The following is an 11,106-nucleotide window of genomic DNA, read 5'->3' as shown; positions in this document are numbered from 1 at the left end:
ACACCTGGCCAGCACCTTGACAAATAAAAAACAGACATCAGCAGACGGCCACAATCTATTATTTGGGTGAAAAAAAGACTTGCATAACAGTGCTGGTGGTGGGAAAAGAAAACAAGTCATTATGCAAAAAAAAAATGTATGGCAGCCACATCATGGACATAATGGGTCTCCTGCTGGGCTCTGTGCAGCGGCTTCAAAGAGAGCAAAATCGAACCATCAACATCTTTTTTCATCTGCATCTGCTCGGGAGAGATAGCTTGCCGAGCGGGGATGTGGGATTTAAGGACGCATTTAAGTGCCTGAGCTGCGTGTCAAGAGACGGGGGGGGAAAAAAAATAGATAAAAGATACATTTCCTCTTTTGTCTATTTCCGTTTATTTTGTCTGATCAACCAAGCACGAAGCAATAGATATTTTTATTGGATTTTGGAATGGGCCCCGATGCCGTGGGTCCCTTCAGGAAATGACCGCATCCCAGAGAGAAGCGGTGGAATTGACTAAATGAAACAAGTCCTTTTTCAGCTCATAAATGATTTGATGCATTATTGGAAAACAACGCCCTCCGGCTGATCGCCGCCTGAAGTCCTGCATAAACACCGTTTCAGATGGTGAGCAGTAGCCTGAAGCTGATCCGTGAGCCCGCCATATTCATGGAGTCCTGCTGTGAAGCGCAGGAATTGGGCCCCCTGAGGCTTTCTGCGAGTCCTAATGTAGAGCGGGAATAAAACACATTGTTCCAACCGTCCAACGACAGGGACGGCGGAAAAGTGTCCTTGCGACCGGTGCAAAAGTGTCCTTGCGACCGGTGCAAAAGTGTCCTTGCGACCGGTGCAAAAGTGTCCTTGCGACCGGTGCAAAAGTGTCCTTGCGACCGGTGCTAAAGTGTCCTTGCGACCGGTGCAAAAGTGTCCTTGCGACCGGTGCAAAAGTGTCCTTGCGACCGGTGCAAAAGTGTCCTTGCGACCGGTGCAAAAGTGTCCTTGCGACCGGTGCAAAAGTGTCCTTGCGACCGGTGCAAAAGTGTCCTTGCGACCGGTGCAACGTAAACAATGTTCTTCTTACACCAGGGGTGTCCAAAGTGCGGCCCGCAGCTAATAGTTTACCGGCCCGCCACTCACAAGGAACATTAAAAATATTGGAATGAGGTGAAATCTAACGAGAAAAACTTGCAATGTTGACACAAAGCTGCCATGCAGGCTGTTTTTTTTTCTTTTGTCTTTAATTTACCATGGAAAAACCATCTTTACCATGAATTGACTAACGTGGACCCCGATTTAAACAAGTTGAAAAAGTTATTGGGGTGTTACCATTTAGTGGTCAATTGTACGGAATATGTACTGTACGATGGCGACTTGTCCAGGGTGTACCCCGCCTTCCGCCCGATTGTAGCTGAGATAGGCGCCAGCGCCCCCCGCAACCCCTAATAGGGAATAAGCGGTAGGAAATGGATGGATGGATGGATGTACTGTACTGTGCAATCTACTAATTACAAGTTTCAATCAATCAATTATTTATTATTTATTTTTTTGCCATTGCTAAAAAAAAAAAATAAAAAAAAAATCCATGTTATAAAGAATTATTTACAAAGCTCCAATTAGTTCAAATACTTCACTTTAAAATGGTTTATGTGGTAAATATTGCATATATTGTGAAGTTGCCATATAAAAACAAAGTTTTCTTTGACAAAAGAGCATAAGACAAACAAAATAGTCGAAACGTAAAATCGACAGATATATCGGAAGTTGATCTCGTATCTTAAGTGTTGAAAGTTAAAAAAAAAAAAACGAAAAAAAGTATCACTTTCTTTTGGATCCAAAATATATTTAGTGGTATTTTATTTATCTTTTCACTGTGATTACTCAAAAATATAAAAGATTTAAAACCAATGGTGTCCTGCATTATTGATTTTTTAGGGCTCTAATTACTCAATTCTGCATATTTCAGTTTTACTATGAAAACAAAGTTGTTGTTTTTTAAGTTGATATAGAGATTTAGTGTAAGCGTTAAATAAAAAATAATAAAAATTTGACTTATTTTTAACATTTTATTAATTGAAACCCTTCATGGTCCCCGGGACTCCTAAAGGTAAAATACAATTTAAAAATACATATATCTTGTTATGGTTTGAAAATGAAAAATATCAAAATGGCCCCCGCATGCTTTAATTTTTCCGTATGCGGCCCTCAGTGGAAAAAGTTTGGACACCCCTGTCTTACACTAATGCCTTTCATGTGTACTGGCATATGGACTTAAAGTGCCATCCCATTCCTAACACATAGGGTTCAATATGATTTTGGTCCAGCTATTACAGCTACAACTCTTCTGGGAAGGCTGTCCACAAGGTTGCGGGGTGTGTTTATAGGAATTTTCCACCATTCTTCCCAAAAAAAGTGCACTGGTGAGGTCACACACTGATGTTGGTGGAGAAGGCCTGGCTCTCAGTCTTCGTTTTAATTCATCGCAATGGTCTTCTATTGGGTTCGGGTTAGGACTCTGTGCAGGCCAGTCAAGTTCACCCACATCATGTCTTTATGAACCTTGCCTCCAAACACGACGAGTTGATTTTATAGCAATTTGGTTTCATCTGACCACATGACATTATCCCAATCCTCTGCTGTATCATCCATGTATCCATTTTGGTATAAACTCAACTTGTCGTGTTTGGAGGAAGAAGAATACTGAGTTGCATCCCAAGAACACCATACCTACTGTGAAGCATGGGGGTGGAAACATCATGCTTTGGGGCTGTTTTTCTGCTAAGGGGACAGGACGATTGATCCGTGTTAAGGAAAGCATGAATGGGGCCATGTATCGTGAGATTTTGAGCCAAAACCTCCTTCCATCAGTGAGAGCTTTGAATGCTTGACCAAATACTTACTTTCCACCACAAATAAATTCTTTAAAATTCCTACAACGTGATTTTTTTTTCACATTCTGTCTCTCACAGTTGAAGTGTACCTATGATGAAAATTACAGACCTCTGTCATCATTTTAAGTGGGAGAACTTGCACAATCGCTGGCTGACTAAATACTTTTTTGCCCCACTGTTTTATATGGTTAACCGCGACATGGCCTAAAAACATCCAGATATTAAAAAAAGGTCATATCGCCCAGCCTTACCCTCGATGGAAACAAGTTTGACACCCCTGGTCTACAACAGTGGTTCTCAACCTTTTTTCAGTGATGTACCCCCTGTGAACATGTTTTTAATTCAAGTACCCCCTAATCCAGGGGTCGGGAACCTTTTGGGCTAAGAGAGCCATGGAAGCCAAATATTTTAAAGTGTATTTCCGTGAGAGCCATATAATATTTTTTTTTTAAATACTGAATACAACTAAATGTGTGCATTTCTATGTAAAACCAACATTAGGGTATAACACGTCTGTTATTCAATCAATCAATCAATCAATGTTTACTTATATAGCCCTAAATCACCAGTGTCTCAAAGGGCTGCACAAACCACTACGACATCCTCGGTAGGCCCACATAAGGGCAAGGAAAACTCACACCCAGTGGGACGTCGGTGACAATAATGACTATGAGAACCTTAGAGAGGAGGAAAGCAATGGATGTTGAGCGGGTCTAACATGATATTGTGAAAGTTCAATCCACAATGGATCCAACACAGTCGCGAGAGTCCAGTCCAAAGCGGATCCAACACAGCAGCGAGAGTCCCGTTCACAGCGGAGCCAGCAGGAAACCATCCCAAGCGGAGGCGGATCAGCATCGCAGAGATGTCCCCAGCCGATACACAGGCAAGCAGTACATGGCCACCGGATCGGACCGGACCCCCTCCACAAGGGAGAGTGGGACATAGAAGAAAAAGAAAAGAAACGGCAGATCAACTAGTTTAAAGGCTAGAGTATACAAATGAGTTTTAAGGTGAGACTTAAATGCTTCTACTGAGGTGGCATCTCGAACTTTTACCGGGAGGGCATTCCAGAGTACTGGAGCCCGAACGGAAAACGCTCTGTAGCCCGCAGACTTTTTTTGGGCTTTGGGAATCACTAACAAGCCGGAGTCCTTTGAACGCAGATTTCTTGCCGGGACATATGGTACAATACAATCGGCAAGATAGGATGGAGCTAGACCGTGTAGTATTTTATACGTAAGTAGTAAAACCTTAAAGTCACATCTTAAGTGCACAGGAAGCCAGTGCAGGTGAGCCAGTATAGGTATATATGTATGTATATATGTATATAAAGGTATATACAGTATAGGTATATATGTATGTATATATGTATATAAAGGTATATACAGTATAGGTATATATGTATGTATATATAGGTATATACAGTATAGGTATATATGTATGTATATATGTATATAAAGGTATATATGTATGTATATATGTATATAAAGGTATATACAGTACAGGCGTAATGTGATCAAACTTTCTTGTTCTTGTCAAAAGTCTAGCAGCCGCATTTTGTACCAACTGTAATCTTTTAATGCTAGACATGGGGAGACCCAAAAATAATACGTTACAGTAATCGAGGCGAGACGTAACAAACGCATGGATAATGATCTCGGCGTCATTTTTATTCTGCAGCTAACTAATTATGAATGAAATACTTCTTACCATTCTTGACTTTTTGAACAGGTGCGGTAGAAAACTGATGGATGGATAAAAATGCATGAGAATTTTCTTATATTCTGAATGTTATTTTTAACACTGATTTCCAGTGGAATTATTCATTACTTAAGTGTGTTAAGCAATGTCAGCTAAGATTTATCTGAGAGCCAGATGCAGTCATCAAAAGAGCCACAGGTTCCCTAACCACTGCCCTAATCAGATCAAAGCATTTTTGGTTGGAAAAAACGAGATAAAGAAGTAAAATCCAGCACTATGTCACCAGTTTCTGATTTATTAAATTGTCTAACAGTGCAAAATATTGCTCATTTGTAGTGCTCTTTCTTGAACTATTTGGAAAAAAATGTATAAAAATAACTAAAAACTTGTTGAATAACAAACAAGTGATCAATTATAAATCAAGATTTCTACACATAGAAGTAATCATCAACTTAAAGAGCCCTCTTTGGGGATTGTAATAGAGATCCATCTGGATTCATCAACTTCATTCTAAACATTTCTTCAGAAAAACAGAAATCTTTAACATCAATATTTATGGAACATGTCCACAAAAAAATCTGGCTGTCAACACTGAATATTGCATTGTTGCATTTTTTTTCACACTTTATGAACTTACATACATATTTTGTTGAAGTATTATTCATTAAAAATATTTATAAAAGGATTTTTGAATTGTTGCTATTTTTAGAATATTAAAAAAAACAAATCACGTACCCCTTGGCATGGCATACCTTCAAGTACCCCCAGGGGTACGCTTACCCCCATTTGAGAACCCACAGGTCTACAACATTTTTTGCTTTATTCATTACAAAAACATTTCAGCTAATTTGATCTATTATTACATCCGACAGTAGATTTTTTATCACCCTTTCAATATCTACTCAGTCTTTTTGTAATTGACCCTTCCACTGTTACCGAAAACCATTATTTTAGTTGTATAAGATTTTTGTCGAACCATCTCTTTAATTTGTAAATTTCTTCTGTTATTTTTATTATTTTTACTATTTTCTGTGTGTTCTTTCCTGAACAAAACAGTTGTGTCATCGGCAAATACCAATTACCGTATTTCCTTGAATTGCCGCCGAGGCGCTAATTGATTTAAAACCTCTTCTCACTCCTGCGCTTACCAAAGGCATGCGGTAAAAGTAAGCATGCGCTTATTATTTTAAAACCTTTTCTCACTCCAGCACTTACCAAAGGTATGCAGTAAAAAATTGAGTGTGATGTAAAATTGGACCTTAAATCCTACTGAATAGCTCTTAATCTTCTTCCCTTTATGCGATTTCAAATGATTGAAATCAGCCTCCTCCATTTTGAAAATGATGACAGGGGAAGTGTCACCCATGACGTGACGAGTTTGACCCGGCAGCAATTCAAGGCAGGCGCATACTATATACCCGGCGGCAATTTAAGGAAATATGGAATGTCCTTCGTAACTCTACTGATGTTGATATAAATATCGGTCATGTCATGACGGTGTTGCAGCTTACTGAGGGGTCGTTCTCCCAGGAAGGCAGACGGACTACTCGGGACAAGGCGTGCAGGTAAAAACACGATTTGATCTCAAACTTAAAGTACTACAAAAACAGAAACAAGGCGAGGGCAAAAAATGTGCTGATCGCACTCGGAGGTCAACTAACACTAAAAGTAAACTATGGACAAGGCAAAACAAAAACTCGCCAACTGTGGCATGAATGAGCAAAATTACTTTGACAAGGCATGGAACGAACATCAAACTATGGCAAGGCATGAAATAAGTCAGCACAGAGCAAGAAAAGAATGTCGCCAGGACGACTAACGGACAAAGACAGGCTTAAATAATGCCTCTGATTAGTGCTCGGGGAGCAGGTGAGCAGACGAACACTAATCAGAGACAGGGGAACATAATTAGGAACCATGGCAACCAAAGCCAACACAGGTGTCACAAACAGGAACTAAAGGAGTCCAAAACTAACAGGACATAACTAAACAAAACCTGATCTACAAAAACCTGTTTCCATATGAGTTGGGAGATTGTGTTAGATGTAAATATAAACGGAATACAATGATTTGCAATTCCCTTTCAACCCATATTCAGTTGAATATGCTACAAAGACAACATATTCGATTTTTAAACTCAAATGTATTTATTTTTTGCAAATAATAATTAACTTAGAATTTCCTGGCTGCAACATGTGCCAAAGTAGTTGGGAAAAGGCATGTTCACCACTGTGTTACGTCACCTTTTCTTTTAACAACACTCAATAAACGTTTGGGAACTGAGGAAACTAATTGTTGAAGCTTTGAAAGTGGAATTCTTTCCCATTCTTGTTTTATGTAGAGCTTCAGTCGTTCAACAGTCCGGGGTCTCTGCTGTCGTATTTTACGCTTCATAATGCGCCACACATTTTCCAAGGGAGAAAGGTCTGGACTGCAGGCGGGCCAGGAAAGTACTCACACAATTTTTTTACGAAGCCACGCTGTTGTAACACATGCTGAATGTGGCTTGGCATTGTCTTGCTGAAATAAGCAGGGGCGTCCATGAAAACGACAGCACTTAGATGGCAGCATATGTTGTTCCAAAAGCTGTATGTACCTTTCAGCATTAATGGTGCCTTCACAGATGTGTAAGTTACCCATGCCTTGGGCACAAATGCACCCCCCATACCATCACAGATGCTGGCTTTTCAACTTTGCGTCGATAACAGTCTGGATGGTTCGCTTCCCCTTTGGTCCGGATGACATGATGTCAAATATTTCCAAAAACAATTTGAAATGTGGACTCGTCAGACCACAGAACACTTCCACTTTGCATCAGTCCATCTTAGATGATCTCGGGCCCAGAGAAGCCGGCGGAGTTTCTGGATGTTGTTGATAAATGGCTTTCGCTTTGCATAGTAGAGCTTTAACTTGCACTTACAGATGTAGCGACCAACTGTATTTAGTGACAGTGGTTTTATGAAATGTTCCTGAGCCCATGTGGTTATATCCTTTAGAGTTTGATGTCGGTTTTTGATACAGTGCTGTCTGAAGTCATTCAATGTTGCTTTCCGGCCATGCCGCTTAGGTGGAGGGATTTCTCCAGATTCTCTGAACCTTTTGATGATATTATGGAGCGTAGATGTTGAAATCCCTAAATTTCTTGCAATTGCACTTTGAGAAAGGTTGTTCTTAAACTGTTTGACTATTTGCTCACGCAGTTGTGGACAAAGGGGTGTACCTCGCCCCATCCTTTCTTGTGAAAGACTGAGCATTTTTTTGGGGAAGCTGTTTTTATACCCAATCATGGCACCCACCTGTTCCCAATTAGCCTGCACACCTGTGGGATGTTCCAAACAAATGTTTGATGAGCATTCCTCAACTTTATCAGTTTTTATTGCCACCTTTCCCAACTTCTTTGCCACGTGTTGCTGGCATCAAATTCTAAAGTTAGTGATTATTTGCACAAAAACAAAATGTTTATCAGTTTGAACATCAAATATGTTGTCTTTGTAGCATATCCAACTGAATATGGGTTGAAAAGGATTTGCAAATCATTGTATTCTGTTTATATTTACATCTAACACAATTTCCCAACTCATATGGAAACGGGGTTTGTAGACCACAGATCATGACAGGTCGTTCTTCGCATACCCACTAAACAAACACAACATCAGCATCACATCAGGAGACAACTCAATTATTGTGAACTATAACTAACCAGTCAAAGGTCTTGCAGACAGAAAGAAGTACAGAATTTGGTACTTTTATAGACACCGACAGAATTCCCTCTGTACTAATGAGTACCAATTCACATAAAATTAAAGGGTACCATACCTTTGATGCACGTGGCCTCACATCAGGTTGCAGACTCAGCACCGCCTCCAGACCCTTGGCAGGCAAACCGGCGTATTATTGGCAGACTGCCTCTAGATCGGCGAGTCCAAAGTTTTCCCACCGAGAGCCATATTCTGCAAAGTCAAAGCATGAGGGGGTCATTTTGATACCATTGTTGTGTAAAAAGAAAACATGCAGAACTTTCCCTGACATTTGATTTTGTTTCGAACACAAAAAGAAAAATAGCATCTCGAAATGAAAGTCGCCATCTGAAAAAAAAAATGTGTGTAAGAAGCAAAACAGCTGGTGCATAACAGTAGCGCTCAATATGTGTAGGAAAACTGCTAAACTTGAAAAGTTTAACAGATTACTCTTCATTTGCAATTGAAGTTAAAAAGTGGCTTTGCAGCAATCAAAGCTGCTCACACGGTCACTAAGGTGGCCACTATGTTTGACAGATCAACTTAAAGTGTTTTATATTTATCCATGACAGCATTTTTGTTGTAAATTGTGAGGTGTGTGTGTTAAAATCGTGGTTGTTGTTACAAATGATGACAGATGTGAACAAGAGCATGTCATGTCTTTGTGAGATTTGGTTGTATTATATATTAAAGGCCTACTGAAATGAGATGTTCTTATTCAAACGGGGATAGCAGGTCCATTCTATGTGTCATACTTGATCATTTCGCCATATTGCCATATTTTTGCTGAACGGATTTAGAAGACAAAGTTTGTAACTTTTGGTTGCTAATAAAAAAGCCTTGCCTGAACCGGAAGTAGCAGACGATGTGCGCGTGACATCACGGGTTGTGGAGCTCCTCACATCTGAACATTGTTTACAATCATGGCCACCGGCAGCGAGAGCGATTCGGACCGAGAAAGCGACGATTTCCCCATTAATTTGAGCGAGGATGAACGATTCGTGGATGAGGAAAGAGAGAGTGAAGGACTAGAGAAAAAAAAAGTGGGAGCGATTCAGATATTAGACAAATTTACTAGGACAATTCTGGTAAATCTTTTGTCAAAGAAAACCATCCATCCATCCATCCATCCATCCATCCATTTTCTACCGCTTATTCCCTTTCGGGGTCGCGGGGGGCGCTGGCGCCTATCTCAGCTACAATCGAGCGGAAGGCGGGGTACACCCTGGACAAGTCGCCACCTCATCGCAGGGCCAACACAGATAGACAGACAACATTCAGACTCACATTCACACACTAGGGCCAATTTAGTGTTGCCAATCAACCTATCCCCAGGAAACCATGTTTTTTTAATTGAAAAAAACACAAAATATGCAAGATTTTCACCCGATAAAATATTTAAGTAGAATGTTTGAGATTATACAATCATTGGAGCCGGAAAAAAGTCAACTCACAACATTATTGATTTTAGTTCACTATTATTTTTTGTGCAATGACACTTAAACACAAAACACGATGATCCAAAAGGGTCCTACTCATTAAAGCATGGGTGTCAAACTCTGGCCCACCGTGTAATTTAATTTGGCCCTTGAGGAAATATCAATTTAGCATTAGAGCTGGCCCGCCGCTGTAACACCGCATTCACCGCTAATACTCATACTTGCCAACCCTCCTAATTTTCCCGGTAGACTCCCGAAGTTCAGAACCCCTCCCGAAAATCTCCCGAATTTCTACCGATTTCCACCTGGACAACTATATTGGGGGCGTGCATTTAAGGCGCTGCCTTTAGCGTTCTCTACAACCTGTCGTCAAGTCCGCTTTTCCTCCATACTAACAGCGTGTCACATAATATTTGTGGCTTTTACACACACAAGTGAATGCAATGCATACTTGGTCAACAGTCATACGGGTCACACTGAGAGTGGCCATATAAACAACTTCAGCACTTTTACAAATATAATGGGTTGTAAATGGGTTGTACTTGTATAGCGCTTTTCTACCTTCAAGGTACTCAAAGCGCTTTGACACTACTTCCACATTTACCCATTCACACACACATTCACACACTGATGGAGGGAGCTGCCATGCAAGCCGCTAACCAGCACCCATCAGGAGCAAGGGTGAAGTGTCTTGCTCAGGACACAACGGACGTGACGAGGTTGGTACTAGGTGGGATTTGAACCAGGGACCCTCGGGTTGCGCACGGCCGCTCTCCCACTGCGCCACGCCGTCCCCATATGTCCCCAAATATGCATCACACTGTGAACCCACACCAAACAAGAATGACAAACACATTTTGGGTGAACATCCGCACCGTAACACAACAAAACAGATACCCAGAACCCCTTGCAGCACTAACTCTTCCGGGAAACTTCCAGCAAACTGACCGATAATTAACGTTTTATTCATGCATTTTCCCTTGCTACTTCAAGCTTGAATGTTTGGTTCATTCATCATTTTTATTTTATTTTCAAATTTATTATTAGCCTGTGGAAAAAATGTGATATATACCTCGAAGATTGCGAAGAAAAAAAAAGGAATAACATTTTTATTTACATTTTATTTGATATGCAATTGATATGTTTTTTATTATTATTATTTGAAACTGGATTTTGCATGTCACTAAAGTTATATAAGCCTTGCTTGTTCAATATTTAATGCAAAACTTGTTTGGGTCCCTATTAAAAGGTTAATTTGTTCAACTTTGGCGGGGCTTTGTTCCGTTTAAAATTTTGGCCCACTCTGTATTTGAGTTTGACACCCCTTCATTAAAGTGTTAAAAAAATAAATCTTATTT

The 11,106-nt window shown here is 40.3% G+C and overlaps 1 long non-coding RNA gene across 1 annotated transcript in view; it reads right to left on the bottom strand.

The window, feature by feature from the left end:
• LOC133540086 (uncharacterized) overlaps positions 1 to 11,106 on the bottom strand; it is a 250,771-nt gene that overhangs the window by 233,471 nt on the left and 6,194 nt on the right. Inside the window, exon 2 of the long non-coding RNA XR_009803552.1 lies at positions 8,389 to 8,522. This is a non-coding gene — a long non-coding RNA (uncharacterized LOC133540086). The remainder of the gene's footprint in view (positions 1 to 8,388; positions 8,523 to 11,106) is intronic.

Source organism: Nerophis ophidion, linkage group LG21 (genome assembly GCF_033978795.1).
Source record: "Nerophis ophidion isolate RoL-2023_Sa linkage group LG21, RoL_Noph_v1.0, whole genome shotgun sequence".
Lineage (NCBI taxonomy): Eukaryota > Metazoa > Chordata > Actinopteri > Syngnathiformes > Syngnathidae > Nerophis > Nerophis ophidion.
Note: the sequence above shows the minus strand (reverse complement) of the source record. Positions and strands in the feature narration are given on the sequence as shown.